At 44.1% G+C, this 21,770-nt stretch overlaps 1 long non-coding RNA gene across 2 annotated transcripts; it reads right to left on the reverse strand.

The window, feature by feature from the left end:
* Nucleotides 1-15,617: 15,617 nt before the first annotated feature.
* LOC123596390 lies at nt 15,618-19,615 on the reverse strand. 2 transcript variants are annotated; one of them, XR_006711669.1, is made up of 3 exons: nt 18,677-19,610; nt 17,099-17,390; nt 15,618-16,982 (listed from the first exon to the last, which is right to left on the reverse strand). It is a non-coding gene; the product is annotated as an uncharacterized LOC123596390 (long non-coding RNA). The 2 variants fall into 2 exon arrangements; XR_006711668.1 differs by having other exon boundaries at nt 15,618-17,390; nt 18,677-19,615.
* Between the last annotated feature and the right edge of the window lie 2,155 nt (nt 19,616-21,770).

Below are 21,770 nucleotides of genomic sequence, written 5' to 3' on the forward strand. Positions count from 1 at the left end.
GCCCCTGGCTCGGTGCTTTTTAGAAAAATGTTTTAATTTGTGAGATATCCACAATAGTTTTCATTATATGTCTGAACGAAAATGTATTTCCCTTACTAATGTAAACATTTCTTGCTTAAACAGTGCATAAAAATCAAAAATTTTTAAACGGAAGGAAAAAAAAAGAAAGAGGCTAGTCAGCTATGAGTTCAGAGAAAAGAATGTCACTTGAACACCAGCTAACGTTTCTAGCACAGACCGGGGTGGGGGGGGGTGGCCAGAGTGGGGTGCCTAGTACGATGGCAGGGACACTCTCCAGTAGATGTAGATGGCTTGATTGCAGCAGCCATTACGCTTGTTCAACTTGCTCCCCTTGCCAGCTTCCATCTATCAAGCCTCTTTCTGATAATAATTTGGCTTCTTTTGTCGATTTGTGAGCAAGTGAGCAAGTGGGGAGATCTGGTCTGTTTGTTGCTATATGTTTCATTGTAAGCTAATATACTGCCATTCTACTTATGGGCACTGGAGATTGAGTTAATGCGAGTCTTTTCCAGAGAGAAGGATATACTCTTCATGTTCTGATTGATCAGGTTCCTAAACCTGTAGGGCTCAGGACTAGCCCCCTACGTAGTGATGAGTTCATTGAATTCATCAAGGCTGTGGCACCCTCAGGGGACTTTACTGGGTAGTCTTTGCTAAGTTAGCTTTTCCATTCAAATCACAACAGGAGGTCTGATAATGATGCCCCGGTACGTAATTTGTACACTTCACATAGTTAGACTTGCTTGCTTGAGCCTTGATCCAACACAAATTCTAGAAATTGCCACATTTAAGATACTGCTCAACACAAAATCTTCATACAAATCAATTAAGAACAAAGACCAGAGCTAAAAAAGGATAAAGTTGTATTCTGTCTTTTCTTTTTGGGGAAGAGCTACTACTTTTTGGGGAAAGAAATTATGTATGTTTTAACTCAGATATAAACTCTGAAGCTCCGGTAAAGAAATTAAGACTGAGTTCTGAAAAGCCCTGGGGTAATTGGAAAATAATAAGGAGTAAAAAGGTAATGATATAAATGGAAATATAAGGCTTTGTTATCCCTCAGGTGACAAAGTAAATTTTAAGTCTGAGTAAAATTTTGTCCGTCAAATCAATTGGCTGAACTATAGATTATAAATTAAAGCCTCGTAAGCTGAATATGCCTTAGAAATTTAAACATGCCTCTCCTTCGGTTATTTATAATTTGTGTACCTCCTAAAAGGATTGTGTAGCAGTTTACAATATATGGTATGGATATAACAAGAGGTAAAAATCCAGTTATGTGTAAATTGCTTAGCCGCTTGAATGAAAGAAATCTTAGCTGTTTTTCCCCCAAACGTCAAACATCATCGGTCTTTGAGCACGATTTTGTAAGCCATACAAAATCAAACAATAATTTGGGTACCTTCCCTACCTTCATTAAACTACACAGAACATCGCCCCAGCAACACACGGAGGAGACCAGCTCTTAGCGGGTGGAATTTGTAACTCTGACAAGTAGCATTGGAAGTGATCAGACCTGCAACTGTGGTCTGATCCCACCAGGGAAAGTCTTAGGGCTGTCGCGAACACCAAACCGCTTGGTAGGCACAGTTTCCTCTTCTCCAAGGTCCTGCCACCTTGGGGATGGCGGGAAGGAGGGGTCGCTGGTGTCTACGGGTGTCTGCAGGTGCCTGCCCCTCACAGGGCCGAGGCCTTGGTCATGCAGCATCTCACTCTGGCCTTTACCCTCAGTCTCTTGTTTAAGCACACGTCCCCCGGGGGGGGGGGGGGGGGCGCCTGGGTGGCTCATCATGTAAGCGTCCGACTCTTGATTTCAGCCCAGGTCATGATCTCGTGGCTTGTGGGACGGATCCCCATGTCGGGCTCTGCGCGGCTGTGTGGAGCCTGTTTGGGATTTTCTGTCTCCCTCTGTCTCTGCCCCTCCCCCACTCACATGTGCGTGCATGTGTGTGTGTGTGTGTGTGTGTGTGTGTGTGTATTCTCTTTTTCTCGCTCAAAACAATAAATAAATAAATAAATAAATAAATAAATAAATAAATGGGGGGGGGGGGGAAAGGCACGTGTCCCTGTCATTCTCCTATTTAAAGCTTTTCTCCCGGTTTGCTTCTCCCAAAGTGCTGAGCATTTCCAAACAAAGACGCGGGGGAGGGATTATTTAGAGCATTAGTCCTTGGGAGGGGGGGGAAACACCAAGCAAACTCTCCCAAGGGGAAGGATTCAGACCCCAAAGGCTTTGCTGTGCTTTCTACAAAGAAAGAAAAAGGAGAAATTAGTTCCGTTTTCTTCTTTAACTGTATCTATCGCAGCAACACAATCAAGACCCTAAGCTATTGCTTTTATGTTAAAACACAAGAATAAAATGACAAGATCTAAATAATAAAGGAAGGAGGGATGTAAAATGATTATTTTAAAAACCTAAGTGAATAAAGTGGTTTTCTTTGTTTTCACTAGCTTATCTAAGCTTCTTATCTAAGCTTCTCAGCAGCTATGATAATAAATAAAGTTGGTCAAGCTCTTGACTAAAAAGAGTGAGTGAACACTTATCTGCACAGTATTAACAGGCTACATTTGCTAGCGAAACAAGGACGTGTATGTGTTTCAGTAGAACATGGGACTCTGCAGAAATTTGCTAAAGCACCACAGATGATTTGCCAATAGAATTAAACCTTCAGACAGCTCTCACTCAGGTCTAAGCTGGTTCTTGGAAAATGGTCTCCAGTTAAGCTGTGTACTTTGGGAGTTAACCTATAATTGTTCTTGAGAAATTATTCATTTTTTTCAGAAAGCACTTCGATCTGTTGATGTAAACAATGACTTTGTTTCTTACCGTTAAACCTATGACTTTAACCAGTTAGTTAAAGCAGTTGGCGCGTCTAACAAGAAGCTATTATTGGCCTCTGGGGTCAAGTGACAGCAGCATAGTGCTGTCTGGAGGGAAGCCTGGGTGCATGAGGAGGGCAGGAACTGAATCTGAGAATGGCCAGAGCAATAGCCACAGTCTAAAAAAGAGCCAACTGTGAGTCAGGGACGAAGGGAGATGAGGCACCCGAGGATCCAGAGGTTTGCCAAACCAGGAATTGGAAAGCACAGCACAACACCTAAACAGCGGCAGGAACTGGGAACAGAATGAACAGAGACACATGGGGAAGAGAGAGCTCAGTGGTCTAGAGCTGAGCAGAATCCGAGGAAGGCGATGGGAGTCATTTACTGGCATCTATCATGTAACCTGCACAGCCAGGAGCTCTGCACGTCTATTTTCTCCAACCCTCACAGCAGTCTGGATGGTAGGTGTTAGCATCCCCATTATATCGCTTCATAATGGTAGCCAACAGCACGGCCAGTGCATATGACTAGCTTGAAAGACAGTGAGAAGGAATTCAGTAATATTCAAAATCCATTTACGAATAAAATTCTAAACACATATTAATTCAAAAATGTATTTGTGGATACCACGAACACTATACTGTATACTTAACACAAGAGTTACAATCGTATTTAGTAGCAAAGTTGAAAGTAAGAAGACCCAGGGGCCCAGGCCACCAGTGTCACTTATCTTCGTGTGACGTATACTGCTAATAACTACTAGTGTAGGAAAGAAACAAAGAAGCCAATATAGAGATGCAAGAATCCTTTTTGCAAAAGATATCACTGTATACTTAGAAAATTCAGGGGTGGTAACCAAAGCTTCTTGATGGTAATTAAAAGACAGAAAAAGAAATTCAGAGAAAACCTGTTAGCTTTCAAATTAGTTAACATAACCAGTCCATTGATTCACTTATCCATCCATTAACTAATTCTTTTATTAGTTATTTTTGCAAGTAAAAACACGGGCCCTGTGTCAGGGAGGTGAGACGGCTTCCGGGGCCCCACCCTTGTGAAGTTTCCCGTCTGTCGGAGGACTGGATGTTAAAGAGTGGCTGTTACAAAGATCGGTAGGCTCTCTCAGGGATGACAGAATAGTTCCAGAGATCATTTTTGTGTCACACAAGAAAAACAGTTTTGTCACTGTAGAGGTCCAGCTCATGTTATCAAAGAAAACCAAGAAGCAAACAAATGAGAAGCCTCCTTTCATGCTCTGTAACTGCTGGGTAGCCTTACAAAGAGACAATATTGGAAACCCTGAGTTTTATCCACCTGACCGGGCTTCACGTGACATCTGGATCTTTCAAGAGGACAAAGGTATGTCATCGTGGAGAATATGTGAAGTGCTTTAAGTTCTGAAAGCGCTCCCTTAAGAGGGGCGACAAGACTCTGAGTGAAGCAGCATCATTACAATAAATGTCAAATACCCCAAAGGGACTGCTATGAAGGGGCAATGCTCCCTGAGCTGAATCAATGCGGGATTTAAAAACACAGACTCCCTGTTTAAAAAGCATCCCTTTTATGGAAGAGTATGCCCTGGTTTGCATAGCTCTTAGTACCCAGAAGTTAGTACTTAACTGCACTGGTGCCTTCTTGTAGACGCTGAGCAGTGACGATTTTCTCAGACATCCCTGTTAGGCATGGGGTCCGGGACCAAATGAATTGGATTCGGGTCTCAGTCCAGCTTCAGGCTGTAACCTGCAGGCAGATTTCATGTCTCCAAGCTTCTATTTTTTTCCCCCCAAACATTCTATCATGAAAAATTTCAAACAAAAGGCAAAGCTAAAAGACTTTTACAGGGGCGCCTGGGTGGCGCAGTCGGTTAAGCGTCCGACTTCAGCTCAGGTCACGATCTCGCGGTCCGTGAGTTCGAGCCCCACGTCGGGCTCTGGGCTGATGGCTCAGAGCCTGGAGCCTGTTTCCGATTCTGTGTCTCCCTCTCTCTCTGCCCCTCCCCCGTTCATGCTCTGTCTCTCTCTGTCCCAAAAATAAATAAACGTTAAAAAAAAAAAAAAAGACTTTTACAGTAAACATGCATAATCCCGTCACCATGGGATGACTTTATCATTAACATTTTACTTCCTCTAGCACACATCTATTCATATAGCCATCCCTCCATCCCTCCATCCCTCCATCCCTCCATTAATCTATCTTCTTTTTTGATGGATTTCAAAGTGAATTTGAAGAGACTGGTATACTTCCCCTTAAATACCTAAGCATGTATATCATTAATTAGAATTGAATATTTGCTGGGGTGCCTGGGTGGCTCAGTGGGTTAAACGTCCAACTTTGGCTCAGGTCATGATCTCACAGTTCTTGGGTTCGAGCCCCGCATCGGGCTCCGTGCTGATAGCTCAGAGCCTGGAGCCTGCTTTGGATTCTGTCTCCCTCTCTCGCGGCCCCTCCCTGCCTTGTGCTCTGTCTCTCAAAAAATAAACATTAAAAAAAAAAAAGAATTGAGTATTTGTTTACAATTTCTTCTTTTGACATAAAAAATGCATATACATTAAAATACGTAAGTTTTAAGTGTACTTCTGCTGAGTTTTGACAAATGTGTGCATCTATGTAATCCCAGCTCCTATCAAGAACGTTCTTTGGTGGATGCCACCCCCCACTTTTTTTAGTTATAAAATGGAGGTGAGAGTATTTGTCTCAAAGAGTTGTTGTGAGGTTAACGAGCTAATGAAAAGAGGTTGTGTAACTTCTAAAGTGGGGCACAAAGGTGAGGCGCTATTTTTATCACTGTCATTAATATGATCATTGTCTCTTTGATGAGTATCGCTAATAGATATGAAACCAAGTCTGAAAGGCTGACAACTTCAGTTAAGACACGTAACCTTACTCACTGTAAAAGCTATCGCTGCCCCAGTGTTAATTGTCAAGCAATTTGCACACAAGCAGGCTTGCGCAGCAACGACACGGCTGCTTCTGTGGCATCCATTCCAGGGTCTGGGAAACTGTCTCCGTGCCGGGCCTGGCGTATTTCTGGCAGAATGGTGATGCCAACATTCCCTCCTCTTGATTTCATTGCCACTGCTGTATTGCATTTTCCAAGTGATCTGGGTGGCCCCAGAGGCCAACCCTGGCTTTCCATCCACCTCCCCATTGCCTAATGGCAGAAACTAGTGAACTAACATGTGGGCTATTCTTTGAAGTACCCGACTTCATGGAGTGGAATTTTATGGTGTCATGTGTGTCTTCCTACGTAATTGTGAACAGTTAGCACAATACATCTGTGTCTCTTTTATACTAAGGTAGTTTAGATGGTGTACCTTTGGTAAGCTCGGGGTACCCTGGACATCTAGCAGGCTCTCCTCCTAATCATATCGCCTTTTACCACTTGGAGATGAACATACTCCAATTTGTGGAAGTCGGAGTAACAGATTAAATGGGAATGGGGTTCTCCTGCCTGGACCTAGAAAGAGAGGAGAGGTGACTTTCACTGAGGAGAAGCAAAACGCACTGCAAAACGAAGGAAATACAAAAGAGAAAAGACACGTAGCGGCAGACTAGAAGCAGCAGGTCTTGCAAAAAGCCTTGGAAGTGAGAATTCCATCTGAAGTGGAAAGGAAGTCAGGAGTGCCGGCAGCCAGCAGGCTTCCAGAGACAGTGGAACAAGAAGTCAACCAACCCAGCCTTCCTTTGGGGAAACCAAAGGCACCCAAAGCCACCTCAGGCTGAGACTTGGCCTGTGGTGCAGCGTGGCTAGATTATGCTAGTTCCTACCCAGTGAGATGCTCTCACACGGAGCTTAAATACTATCAACGTTTGTAAGCAAAGCTGCCTAAAACCATTATGTGTATTTAGGTATGATTAACTCAGTGTCAATATCGTTATTGTTCAATCAATAACTTGGTGTCGACAGCCCCAAGCAACATGACTCCCACTCCAGTCTTGACCTTCATGTTTAGGCAGGGCGGATCCTTGACATATTCTTCATGTTACCAGTTTCAGGAACCCCTCAGTTCCTGACCAATGACCGACGGTCAGAAAAGTAGTTCATATTTATGAGTCCTTACTGTGTGCCGGCACTGTTCTCAACGCTTTGCTTCATTATTTTATTCCACGATGCTCACAACAACCTTATTTTCATCCATATTCACAGGTGAGGAAATAGGCACAGAGAAGTTAGGCAAGTAGCTCAACTACCAACACCGTTGAAAAAAGTGGAGTCAGGATTCCACCTGAACCCATAGTTATGGGTGTTTTGAAGTGTGTTTGCAGTGAACCGGTCTCTCCAGAGTTGTGGTCAGGGGTGCTTGTTCTGTTATGGAGGTGTGACAGATGCTTGACAGAATAAAAGGCCAGAGAACCCCAGGAAGTGAGTTGCAAATACCTCATGCTAACATGACCTATTTCGTTAGCATACATACCATCCATTGTCTAGGAAGAAAACAAATGTCTCTGGGAGGCTGCTGTGAATCAAGGTGACAGTAGTTTCTCTCTCTCTAATAGACAGGCTTTCCCAACTACTGAGCTACTATGGAAATATGTTTTTCTGGAACCTTATAACTCAGTTGAACTACCGTTGCAAGTACAAGCCCGGTGAGCTCCTTTGAGACTCCGTCTTTAAGCTGGAATTCTGTATGTAGCAACGTCCAAGTAAACGAATCTTCTATCTTGTCATTCCTTAGTCCATTCTGTTTCCCACATTCCTCAGCAATCGCTTCATATTTTGTTACTTTCCTCAAACTTCTCATCACTTCACCCCCATCCATACTCTCAAGCTAACGACTCGCTTACTATTTAATGGAGAAAATCAAAGCAGTCACAGGAAACCTTCCACAAGTGTCCATTGCCCATCCGAGTGACTCTCTATCTGAGACATTACAGTCCACCTTCCTCTTTGCTACTATGGATGTGCCATCCTGGCTCCTTGCCAAGGGCAGCACTTGCACTTGTATGTGAAATTGAAATTCCATTCCCTGGAACACTCAAGGATATTATCCAGGAATCTTGTCCTCTCCCTAAATAGTCAGTTTCCCTGACCCTGCCTACTGAATAATTTCCATCAGCTATTATATGTCCCATCTCTGTGCCATTTTTCTTCCATCTTTCACCACAAAACTCCTTACTAGAGTTGCCTCTACTTGGTATTCCCTAACCCTCCCTTCCCATTCTGTCTCAGATCTACCCCAGTTATGCTTTCGTTCTCACTTCTCCACCTACACTGCTTTTGTCAAGGTCACTAGTGACCTCTCTATTGCTAAATCCAATCATCAAAACTTAACCATATTATTTACACTATTCATGACATTGTTGATCACTCCCTCCTCCTTGAAACTATTTCTTCATTTGACTTCCACATCATCACTCTCCTGGTTTTCTGTTTATCTTTCGGTTACTTCTTTTCAGTCCCCTTTGCCCTTTCCCCGTATATCTCTGACCTCTAAACATTGGAGTGTCCCAAGTCTCAATCCTTGGGACACTTTCTTTTTCCACACTCATGGGTCATCTCATTGAGTCTTGTTTTAAGTGCCATCTTTATGCAGATGCCTCTTGGATTTATAGCTCCAACTCCTAGTGCTTCCTCAGCTAGACTCATTTATAAGTGCCTACTCAAGGAATGGGAGTATAACTCTATCTTTTGTTAAGTAAAATTGAAGGAAGGTGAGAACTGAAAAAAAATGTAACAGGAAGGATATGTGGCAGACTCTATTAGTTGTCTACTCAAAATCCATTCTCTTATCTGTTCCTTGCTGTCAGCGTTCTGATTTTGTCCAGGTATCCCTATTTCAGAAGAGTTTTCCCACACCTAGCTCAAGGATAAATCTTGTATAATCTTAAGCAATGAAGCTGTACCCTTGCTAATCTTTTGTTTGGGAGATGTTGTTTCTGAACAATAAGATGTGAGGACAAAATATGATGGAGAAGTTCTGAGAAGGGCTTCCTTGACAAAAAAGAGGTGCACAGAAAGGGGTGGCTACTCTTCTTGCAAGGGACTTTGGGGTAGGCACGCTGGATGGGATTTCGAGACCTCCTGCTGTCCACCAGCAGCACAGAGCCAGAATGTGCCTGAAGACAAACCCTATATTGAGTAGAATGATGAGAAGGGAATGAGTCCCTGATAATATCAACCTTTGAAATAACTAGCCCAGGAGTTGTTCTACAGTTAAGAGGGGCACCTGGGTGGCTCAGGTGATTGAGCAACCAACTTCGGCTCAGATCATGATCTTGCAGTTCGTGGGTTCGAGCTCCACGTGGGGCTCTCTGCTGACAGCTCAGAGTCTGGAACCTGCTTTGGATTCTGTGTCTCCCTCTTTCTCTGCCCTTCCCCTGCTCATGTTCTGTCTCTATCCCTCTCTCTCAAAAATAAATAAACATTTTTTTAAAAACTTAAGAGGACACAAGTTTGCCCTATTGTTTAATGTAGTTGAGTTGGTGTTTTCTGGTATATGTGACTTCAGTATGAAAACTGGCAGTGTGGAATTTTTTAGGGGAGCACATTTGAACGTCCTTATCCATGTTCAACTGGGATAGTCAACATCAGGCTCTCTACTCTTTCCTGATCATCTGTTCTTTCTGTCTCATTGCCACCAAAAAACTGACCACTAGGTTACCTGCTGCTTTCCCTACTTGATCATCCATTGTGTTGAACATCCTCTTTCTCCCCATTCAGCTTAGAGGCAAGATTGGAATTTTTCAGAAGAAACCTTATAGAAAACTAATAAAATAGAAAAAGAGTGTCTTTTCCCTTCTCCCTCCTCCCTTTCTCCCTATCCTTCCCTTCCTTCTTCTCCTCATTCTTTTCTTTTTTATTTTCTTTCTTTCTTTCTTTCTTTCTTTCTTTCTTTCTTTCAATTTAAGAGCAAAGGTGAGACTGGTACCACCTCTGGGCACTTATCTCATCTAGGTAGAGAAAAGGGCTTTGTAGTCTGAATGAGCTGGGCTTGTTGGGGGAATAAGAAGCAAGCCAGTGGGGCTGGGACATCGTGAGGGAGGGGCCAAAGAGCAGGACAGATCACGTGGGCCTTGTGACCTGCAAAAGCTTATGACTCAACAAAGAGGACCATGGGAAACCTGTGCAAGCTTAATAAAGGAGTGATTCAGTCTGATTTATATTCGTAAAGGTTCTTTCTAACTACTCTGTGGAAAACAGATTGCAGGGGCACAGAGGAGCTGGGAGATGAGTTCGGAGGCTGCTTTGGCGCTCCAGGCAGGAGAGGACGGTGCTTTGGCTAAGGTAACAGTAATGGTGACAAGAAAGTGGCCACGTTTGGGATATATTTTGGAGGTATTGCCAAAAGATATTGATAATTGCTTGGAATTCAGAGTGGCATACGGATAAAGGAAATAGAGAAACTCAAGATGATACCCAGTTTTCCACCTGAGGAAGTAGTTAATGATTGTGCCATTTCTGAAGATGAGAAAGATTAGGATAGAGACTGCTTTAAGAATGATACGTCATTAGCTATTTATATAGAGATGTCTAGTACATAAATGGATATGTGAGATAAACACACACATTTGTGGTAATTTGTTACAACAGACACAAAAAGCTAACACATACTTGTTAACAAATTCCCACATCTCTCCTCACACAGTTCTGGAAGCCAGAAGCCTCAAATCAGTTTCAGGAGGTTGAAATCAAGCTGCCATGCTCCCTCTCGGAGCTCTAGAGAAGAATCTGTTCCTTGCCTCTTCTAGTGTCTGACGGCCAGCATTACTGTTTTGTGGCCAGTGCCTACCTCTGTGGTCTATCTTCTCCTGCCTCTCTCCTGCAAGGAGATCTATGATGGCATTTAGGCCCCCCCCCCCCCGGATAATCCAGGTCAATCTCCCCATCTCAAAACTGGAATTTAGGTCACATCTGCAAAATCCATTTTTGCCATATCAGGTTACATTCTAAGGTTGTAAGGATTAGAATTTGGGTATCTTTGGTGTGGAGTGAGAGGGGGGCAGGCATATTATATATATATATATATATATATATATATATATATACATATATGTGTATATATATATATATATATATATATTCAGGCAAATAGACAAATGGTTCCTGGATTCCTAGAGTAAGAATATACTTCCCACCTAGGTCAGAGAATTTTCTTCATGGAAGACTAACCCAGACTTTTTATGACATTCTCTAGCTCTCAGAGCTTTTGTCCCTGGTCTTTTGTTCCATCTTATTTGGTTTTCTTTTCTTTCTATGTTTTGGTTAAAAAAAGTTTAATGTTTATTTATTTTTGAGAGAGAGAAAGACAGAGCGCGAGCGGGGAGGGGCAGAGAGAGAGAGGGAGGCACAGAATCTGAACCAGGCTCCAGGCTCTGAGCTATTAGCACGCAGCCAGATACGGGCTCGAACTCATGAGACATGAGATCATGACGAGAGCTGAAGTTGGATGCTTAACCGACTGGGCCACCCAGGCGTCCCTTGTTTGGTTTTCTTAAAGTAAATATTTTCCGTTTGAATACGGCTCATGATCTAATCAACTTTTGGTCTTTGGTTCACTGCCGTAGTCCAGTGCCTAGAACAGTTCTTAGCATGCAGTAACTGCCCAATGAACATTAGTTCATCGAGTGAACAAGCAGATATGTACTTGATACTTCAGTTCGTATAACTTTAATGTCATGGATATTAATTCTATCAGGTGGTGCTGGATTCCTTTACTTATAATTCTAAGTCAGTGTCTAGACATACATGGCTTTGAAGACAGGTGCTCATGTTCTCTGCAACCTGGCCACGTTGCTTCAATTCATTCAATGCCCCGCAGTCGATTCGTTGTAGACTCATATTTCCAAGTGAGTGAATCCATTTCAGGATGCACTGAGTTACTATTTCCGGTCAGTGCCCCTCCAATTCTTACATCTTTGTAGCACAATGTTGATGGGGACTGCAATAAAGAATCAAATGTCACCTAACCCATGTTATCCACCCCCTTTCATGGGTTCTTTGATGACCTTTGTCCTTTAGGTCACCTCTCATTCTGAAAGGAAGTATTCCTCTCAAATGCTTCAGTCACGTGTGCAGCTACAGTGCTAGCTGAGCTATTTTTCTTTTTTTCCCTTAAATCACACTTCTACAATTACCATAGCAAACAAAAAATCATCAAAGGAAAAGAGAGTTACTTATTTATCATGCTTTGTTAGTTTTTGGCCACTCTAAAAAATACTCATCTTAAAACTAACACATAAAACTAGGGAACAGGTAAAACTACTCCTCTGCACTTTTGTTTCAAATGTGACCTTGAAATGAAAATTAAAATCTATGGAAACGCTTAACAAAATAGGTGAAATTATGCATTCTGGTGCAGAATTAAATTTAACATACACCTCAGAATTTTCAAATTATGCCTCTTGGAATTAAACAAACAGGCGGATTGTTTCTGAATTGCTTTCCAACTTGGGGACACATGGAGGTATCGTAGCAGACACATAAATGAGTGTGTCTGCATAAATCATTTGTTCCAATAAAATGCCAGTGTGTGTTAAGAAGAGAGAATTACTTGGAAAAATATTAGGCCCCATTGGGAATTGATAATACACATGCCGTGGTAGCAGCAGGATCTTTTTAAACACGGTGCCCAGAAATAGATAAACAGGAGAAGAAACTGGCCAAGGAAGGCCATGTGAATGTCTTGATATTGAAGGAGGAAGAGAACTGTAGGAAAGAAAGAATTCTTCAGATGAGCAGTAAATGAAATTGCTGTCTCATTACCTTAAGAGTATCTTTAAAAGCAGAAATATGATAGTCAACAGCAGCAGAAAAATCATTAAGAGCTCTCTGGTTGTTAATGAAAAACGAGGCATCATTAAAAGAGAATCTCATCATTTTTTGGAGCTGGTGTTTTATCTTTATTTTTTTATTAAAAATTTTTAAAGCTTAGGGGCGCCTGGGTGGCGCAGTCGGTTAAGCGTCCGACTTCAGCCAGGTCACGATCTCGCGGTCCGTGAGTTCGAGCCCCGCGTCGGGCTCTGGGCTGATGGCTCAGAGCCTGGAGCCTGTTTCCGATTCTGTGTCTCCCTCTCTCTCTGCCCCTCCCCCGTTCATGCTCTGTCTCTCTCTGTCCCAAAAATGAATAAACGTTGAAAAAAAAAAATTTAAAAAAAAATAAATAAATAAAAATTTTTAAAGCTTATTTACTTATTTTGAGAGAGACAGAGACAGCACGAGTGTGGGAGGGGCAGAGAGAGACACAGAGAGAAAGAGAGAGACAGAGACAGAGAGAGAGATCCCAAGCAGGCTCTGTGCTGTCAGTGTGGAGCCCAGCGTGGGGCTTGAACCCAGGAAACTGTGAGATCATGAGCTGAGTTGAAACTAAGACGTTTAACCAACTAAGCCACCCAGGTGCCCCTGGAGCTGATGTTTTAAAAGTAAGTCAATCTGCAACGTCTGTGCAAATGAATGGCACACCCACATCTACTTAAGTAAGGGACACACTGGCCTAGAAGGAATATAGAAATTCTCACCGCAAAACCCAATCTGGGATGGGAGTTCTCTGCACAATCTTCTCCACTTTTCTGTTAATCTAAAACTCATCTAAAAATAAAGTGCAATTTTAAAAAGCCTTTAGATTCCATGCATGTTAGAGGCGATTGCAATCTGGTGGAATTTGCAAGGGTAAGTATTATAGAAGTGCATGTAGAATAACACGAATGTCCTTGGGTCCTCATCTAAGCAATCCGTGGGAGCCTCATGGAGAAAATTAGGATTTTCACAACAGTTTGAAGGGACTAAGACGGTTGATAACGGGCAAAGTCATAGCCATGCGGTTTATTTCGAAGGCAGACTCACAGGTGGCGGTGAGGTGCCCGGACGGTGGGCTTCCCTAGGCATCAGGAAAAAATAACATACAGATCCAAGAAGACACTAAGCTGAGGAACCCCGCTTCCTAAAACCCGACAGTCACATTTTGGACATTTAGCCTGGGCATCGTGAACGATCATGTTATAATTGGTGACATAAATAAAAATCTATTTACTTTTTAACTGCGAGGGCGTAAGTGGACTTACCACTTCTGATTGTTCTGAGTTTCTGAACAGTTCGACCAGTTCCAAGTTTAAAAAAAAAAACCACTTTAGCAAGCGGTCGAAACACGGCACACTGCGTTGGTACCTTTCTTGTGGAAAATCACCCCAAAGCGGAGAAAGGCATTGTGCCATCTGGCTCGGCTCGCAGCTTGTGGATCTGCACCATCCTGGAACCGTGCGGCCCAACCTCACCTCCCAGGTGGACCCTCTGGCCGGCTGTCTACTGGGTACCAGCTGTAACTAACCAGTTATGACCAGCTTCTAGGAGGAAACGCCAAGGAGAGAGAACTTGGAGTCTGAGACATTACACACATACTGAAATTGCACGCATACCGAATAGGAAAGTCTTTCTGGTCCGCTGGTTTTTGAACTTTCGTTTTTAATACGGATGTTTTTGTGAATTAAACAGCATGTAGAATCCCAAATATAAAACTGAGAAGGCAGAGTTGATTGGCACGGGAACAGGGGAGGGGCCTAGGAGCCCAGCTGCCTCAAGTCCCGCGCCCTCTAACTTTGGGGTACTTCCTGCAACACCTAGAGCCGAAAACCCCCGATGCGTCTGACTCCCAGGGATGTGCGATGACTTGGTCCAGACACGTAGCAGCGGAACCAGGGCTGGATCCAGAACTCCTCCCCACCCCCCGCCCCCGGGGGGTGTTTTCCCCACCACGTTGTCATTTCCCGGGCCACTTGCCTCGCAACGCTTTCCTAGAAAACCTGCACAGGGGCGCCTGGGTGGCTCAGTCCGTGAAGCGTCCCGCTCTTGGCTTCGACTCAGGCCACGATCTGGCAGGTCAGGAGTCGGAGCCTCAACCGGGTTCCACACTGACAGCACGAAGCCCATTTGCGACTCTCTCTCTCTCCCCCTCACTCTCTGCCCCTCCCCTGTGCGCTCTCTCTCAACATAAATAAACTTAACGAAAGTAAAAAACCCTCCACATACTTGAGCTGAAGGGTGTGTTAACTAACCTGATTGTGGTAAACATTCCACAACACGTATGTGTATCAAATCATCGCATGGGCACTCCTTACAGTTACACAGTATTATACGCCGACTCTATCTCAGTAAAGCTAGAAAAAAATCAAAAAGGAAAAAGAAAGCCTTCACAGTGCCCCTTTGAGAGAAACAGATTGAGCCCCGCAGGTAGGGAGAGAGAGGAACAGGCTAGGTGTCACAGGTGGGATGGCCCTGGAGGAGACACGACACGGTACAAAAACCCCGATGGAAAAGCCACACGGAGCCTCAACACACCTGCCACTGAGCTCCTTGACAGTGAAGCCAAAACCTCTTTTCGGGCTGTGTTTTCCAGAAGACATGAAGGGCCCCCGATGAGTGGATTCCCAGCAGGCCTTCCCTCCTGCTGGTATCCTTCAGTGTGGCTTGGGGCTGCTGGCCTTCCAAGGTCACAGCGAGCCCTCTGAGAGAGCCTTTGATTAATGCGGAAGGGAATTCCCACTGGCTGATTAAATATTTTTATATTTTATCATTTTCCTGCAGCTAGCAGCTTTTGGCATGCAGGGTATTTTTATGAACGATGTAAGTAAATATTACGGGGTCAGTCACGGAGATGAACTTGGGCCCACAAGCCTGGGGCTGGAAGACGTTAGCCTTCGCTGAAAAAAATAAAAGTGGGAATAAAAAAGGAAAATATTGAGGATTTGAAAACACTTGCACAGCGTTGCAACTGTGCATCCAAAATCCAAAGTTGATATAATTAGATCACTAGAAGCAAAGTGATTTTAAGTGATATATCTGGATATCCAAGGGGTCTAATTCATTTTATTTCAAGTTTGCAGCATTTATTAGAAGAAAAGGAAGAAGCAGGGTTACACTTTCACGTTAACAACCGTGAGTTTTGTTTTCCAGACAGAACTAGACCTTTCCAGACTCTTCCACAAAGCACGACAGACAGATTCCTAAGATGCCAAGCCGTTACTCAGAGTTTCCAGGGGCCACAGGCCACTTTTGGTCCAAATGGCCCTTTGGAAAATACAAGAAAGAAAAAATAAAGTGTGGGCCATGGTGGTGTTATGCTCCAATGCCCTCTTGAGTGGGAAAGCCTCGATGATCTGCTTGGAGCTGATGTCACAAAAATCCTCCTTGACACAGGGTGATTCACTGCAGGAAATTTATTCCTTCCTGGGAAACCACTAAACCTCTGCCTGTTCCACAGCCACCTGCCTGGAAATCCCCGGGGAATCCACGCGTAGTGTATCGGTCAGCAGCTCCGAAGCAAGACGCCTCCCCAGAGCATCTTTTCCACTTTTCTCTCGGTTCCCCTTGCCGCCGGCCCAGGTCGGGATGAACAGGAGGAGCACTGCGCAAATTCATTTGATAGGCACTGCGGATTTATTTTTGCGCTATCACTCTTTCTGCACCTACTGTCTCCGAGCTTTGCCGTTTGCCCCTCTGCCCCCTTCGTCGACTTATTCAAGTCCAAATCATTTCACAATCTTTCTGATTAGCGAAGGGCATTTATGCAACACACACCCCATAAATTTTCTTCTCCTTTAGGTGCTTTCAACACTGTTTCCCTCATCTTCAAATCTAAGAGCTCAGCCTAACCCCCAGGTAATTAACAAACTCTTAGTGCCCCGCATATAGCAGGAAGTCAATAAATAAGGGGCAGGAAGGTAGAAAGGACAGGGGAAAGGAAGGAAGACAGGAAGGGAGAGAGGAAAGAACAGGAGGGAGGGTGGGAGGAATCAGCCCGGAGCACAGCCCACGTTCCTCCTGGTGATTTGGAAATACCTGGGGAGCATCCTGATTGGAGGCTGGACCCTGTGACGGCCCAGGTGAGAACCCCCCCTCTGGCAAGGCAGCACCGTGGAGGCAAGATGTCAGAAAGGCGTATCTGGAAGGACAGGGCTGACCAATCAGAGGGACTGTGAACGGGGCTGACTTGCCAGGACAACGGTGCCAAGTGACAGCGCTGTTCCAGGGAGGAAGGCGCGCTGAAGCTCCCGCCAGGTGCCCCGGCTCCGGTCTCCGGGCTGCTTCCCAGGATCTCTGGAAACCCTGTTTATTAGCGCATCCTCTCAAGTTGATCCAAACGGAGCGAAAGCTTTCTGGAATCTAGGTGCGATGGTGTCTTGCACTTCCTTTTTGCCTTCCTGGCCTGCGTCTGGAACATCAAGAAGCGATTGCACAGATCAGGAAGAACTCTGACCACACAGGTGAAGAATGCTGTCACCAGCCCGCCTTCCTCCCCGGCTGCCGGCCCTCTTCACCGACACTCACAGTCGCCACGAGAGCTGGGTTCTAGGCGTTGTGAAAGAGAAGCTCGTAAGGAGACTGGCTGCCTTCTAGAAGCTACCGTAGAAGGTTGTACGGTTGTTTTCCCTGATTGGAACCTGGAGTACCAGCTGACCGTCTGCATTTAGGTCATCCTGGGAGAAGGTCTGGTGGGATTTCAGGAGAGGGTCTTCTGAGACGGTGTGAGCAGGAACCTAGTAGGGGACGTACTTTCTTTAGTTCCAGGAAATGAGACGCTCTTGACTTTCCACGTAAATTTTTCAATGCTAGGAAATAGCTAGGGAGGGAATGGAGAAAAAGACAGAGAGACAATGACGTTTTGGCAAATCATGTACAGTTAAGGGCAAATTTTATTATTTAAATACGCAAAGTAGATCTTTGATGATCATTATAATATATAGTGAGATGAAATACTAAGTACTGGGCAATGTTGATCTCTTCTTCCAGTCCTTACGAGAAATCTGTAACTGGATTCTTTTTTTTTTTTTTAAGTTTATTTATTTTGTTTTGTTTTGTTTTTTTCCAACGTTTATTTATTTTTGGGACAGAGAGAGACAGAGCATGAACGGGGGAGGGGCAGAGAGAGAGGGAGACACAGAATCGGAAACAGGCTCCAGGCTCTGAGCCATCAGCCCAGAGCCCGACGCGGGGCTTGAACTCACGGACCGCGAGATCGTGACCTGGCTGAAGTCGGAGGCTCAACCGACTGCGCCACCCAGGCGCCCCTAAGTTTATTTATTTTGAGAGAGACCGAGAGCCGCGCAAGGAGGGGAGGGGCAAAGAGAGAGAAAATCCCAAGCAGGCTCTGTGCTGCCAACACAGAGACTGACCCCGGGCTTGAACTCAGGAAACCAAGAGATCATGACCTGGGCCAAAACCAAGAGCCAGACATTTAGCCGACTGAGCCACCAGGCGCCCCTAAACTACATCTGTTGACTATCTCTGTTTTACAGATGAGGAAACTGAGGCTGACAAAAGTGAAGCAAAATGCTCCTGGCCACGCAGCTGGTGGTAGAACTCGAATTTTTGAATTTGCTTCCAGTTGATGTTCTAGTCTCTTTGCACTATGGGCCACATATATACGTACACAAACTGGGTAAATCCTGTTAAATAAATCCTGTTTCAAGATTACAACTACCGGGGCGCCTGGGTGGCGCAGTTGGTTAAGCGTCCAACTTCAGCCAGGTCACGATCTCGCGGTCCGTGAGTTCGAGCCCCGCGTCGGGCTCTGGGCTGATGGCTCAGAGCCTGGAGCCTGTTTCCGATTCTGTGTCTCCCTCTCTCTCTGCCCCTCCCCCGTTCATGCTCTGTCTCTCTCTGTCCCAAAAATAAATAAACGTTGAAAAAAAAAATTAAAAAAAAGATTACAACTACCAATTGCTTCCCTCCCTCCCACCCCCTTAGTTTAAGAGTTTTTGTATTTGCATCTGCAACGCCTACTTCTGAAGCAAGTTTGCTTACACACTACATTATGCCACTGGAGAAACTGGAACCCCACCTTCCAGGTTCTTCTCCCCCCCCCCCCCCCACTGCCCCTCCAGGCTCACAAGCACAGGCACACACCTGCTCACAGAGATTGCTCTTTCCGGTAGGTCTGGAACCCTGGACTAAAACCTCCAGTTTCTGCGGATTGAATTAATATGTGCAAGTCAAGTTCCCCTCATTATCTGCTTCTCCCCAGACATTTTGCAGGGCCTTCTGGCCCGTGGCTTCCAGCTTTATTGCCGTTTCCCTGATGGGAGAAAATCAAGGAACTCTCGAGCCATCTTCCAGTCGGTCTCCACTCTGCTTTTTGGCATTTGTGCAGGGCGCCTCTGCAGGGAGCTGCTGGAAGCCAGTGCAGGTTTTGTTCACCAGTTCTTTTCGACTCTACTTACTTCTGGCCTCTGTGCAAACGAGACTGTGTATAAGACTCAAGCCCTGTGCCACTCCGTACCTAACCCCAGTCCCTAGTATGTGAAAGGATCTCAAGAAAACCCATTCTATGGCACCCAGAGAAGTTTCGCGGAAAGAGAGGCATATTTCTCCAAATTCTAACAGTTGTAATGTCTTAATGCAAGTAACTGGAAAACAGTTTGTGCCCATCGTGGAAGTGATGGAGAAACCAAAGGCCATCATAGCGATGGGATTATCCTGTCCTCGCCCACTGTTTCCACTTTCAGAATATGTTACAACAATAATAATAATAAAGCTATTCCAAATATGCCAAATCTAAAATATCTGCACTCCCAGACTCCACTATTGTGACTGTTTCTCGCTGATATTTTATAATCTTATCACTTTTGGCCACACATCCACATACCACCCTGGGTTATTTGTGAAGATAAATCTTCTGCTGAGATCAAAATTGACAATTATTTTTTGCCGTGTCTAAATTTATTTTTGCTGCCTTAAAAAAAGACTTCGAAAATATTTTCCAGTGGGTTTATTTGTTTAAAAAACATTTGGGTAAAGACATTACTCTGAACCAAAAAAAATAGATAGATAGATAGATAGATAGATATAGATAGATATAGATATAGATATAGATATAGATATAGATATAGATAGATATCTTTTGGGTTGTCAACTACCGATGACCACATATTTGGAATATCTTGAATTATCCAGGAGCTGACAATTTGGTTTTAGGATCATTTGTAACCTTGGCTGTGTTCCTATGTTTCAGCGTTTTCAGAGTTTGTCAAAAAAATATATAACTTTAATCATTAATTTCTGGCTCCTTATCGGCATGGGTTTATTAGCTAATTGAACTTCACATTATCCAGATTTTATGAGCGTAGTTTTCATCACCTCTGAAGTGGAAAGAATAATACCTACACTATAGAATTGCCATGAGAATTGAGTGACATAGGTAAAACAATGCCTGCCCATCGCAAAGTGCTCACTAAAGGGAGCTTGAAAATATTATCTGAAGACTGAAGTTTAAAATTAATCGGGTGGCAGCAATTTGTGCGCATGTCGCCTGTCCCCACAGGCCTGTGTGCTCTGAGAGGATGTGCCGTGGCCTCCTCTGACCTCTGCCTCTTCCCCAGCTTTCAGCCTGGTCCTGACACACAGCACTGTCTCCCAGTGAACAATGGTAGCATGAAAATCATTTGAACATCCACCTGCCATGATCTCCATCGCACAGATAAGTAGTTGCTCATCGTTGTCTATCTTTAGAATTGATTTCTTTTCTGTAAACACAAATAAAAAATTTTTTTGGAGGTGCTTTTTTATTTATTTATTTTATTTTTCAGTATATGAAATTTATTGTCAAATTGGTTTCCATACAACACCCAGTGCTCATCCCAAAAGGTGCCCTCCTCAATACCCATCACCCACCCTCCCCTCCCTCCCACCCCCCATCAACCCTCAGTTTGTTCTCAGTTTTTAAGAGTCTCTTATGCTTAACACAAATAAAAATTTTAACTCCAATTGTAAAGATCCTGCTTTTGTTTTCCTCTTCTATTTAAGAAACTGAAGCTGAAATTCTAATGTGAATTCAGTAAATGGGTGTTAAATAAGCTCACGCCTTAAAAAAGTCAGCAGATAAATGATGTCATCGGCTTTTCCGAGGAGAGGTAAAATTGAGACAACTTGGGAGAACAGCAGGAATTTGTTATTTGCTTTGGGGCTTGTCTCAGAAACAATGAGCTCCAGTCTGGACGGCTGAAGTACAGCTAAGAAAAGATTTGACCTCACGTGTGAACGTGTTGACCGCTCTACAGGGAGGAGGCCAAGGCCATCAGGCCACCTGCTTGAAAGAGTCAGTGACAAGCACGCTGGGCTGGCACATGTTGCTTTTGCTCCATAAGGAATGTATTTCCCAATTTTTCATCTAATAAGCTTTTTCCACCCTTTAAAGATACATAAATAAATGTAGGGGCAAATGCTACAAACTAATTTTTGTAGCATTATCTGGTGCTATTGCAATATTCTAAATGTATTTGGCTCAGACTTGAATTCTGTGTGTATGTTTGTGTGTTTAAAGAAAAACTCAATTTATAGGACCGTATCAATATTAGACAGACAGATATTTCCAACACCCCATATATGCTATGAACAGTGCAAAAAAGGCTAATGGTTTGGCACAAAAGGGTAAGAGGAAAAATGCTAAGGCTCTAGAATGGAAGACTGGGGCCAGCTTGTGCAGTGCTGTGCTTCTGAATTTAGAATATATTTTATCTTCCAGGACAAGGCGGGGCAATACATTTACCTTAGAAATGAAAAGCAGCCTAAGTTTTGGCTACCTGGAGAGCCACGCTGGAAAGTTTCCCCTGCTGAAAGCAGCTTTATTGAACAAGTGTGCCCTGCAAGCCAGGAGTGGGAGCGGCCACCCACATGCTGAGCATTTGTCATTCTTTGTCCCGTGGTCCAAGACCCACTGGAGCCTTCTGGCAGAGAAAATGGCTTCACTGGGTCTGTGCTTAAGAAAGGCCTGTCAACAGTGAGGAGAATGAGTCAGAGAAGAAGCAATTAATGTAATTGATCTTGCCTCATACGTAGCTCTTTTCTAGACACGGGAGACAATCTCCCTTCGCACTTGCAGCTCGGCACTTGTCAGTTTGGGGGAAGGTGGGGCGATCTGGCTCCTGGGACAGGATTCCATGACAGCAGATGGCTTCGCCCACCCGCAAAGGAGGGCGGTCTTCTTTTAGGGCCCTTGCCTTGT

The sequence above is a fragment of the Leopardus geoffroyi genome, chromosome A1 (genome assembly GCF_018350155.1).
Source record: "Leopardus geoffroyi isolate Oge1 chromosome A1, O.geoffroyi_Oge1_pat1.0, whole genome shotgun sequence".
Classification (NCBI taxonomy): domain Eukaryota; kingdom Metazoa; phylum Chordata; class Mammalia; order Carnivora; family Felidae; genus Leopardus; species Leopardus geoffroyi.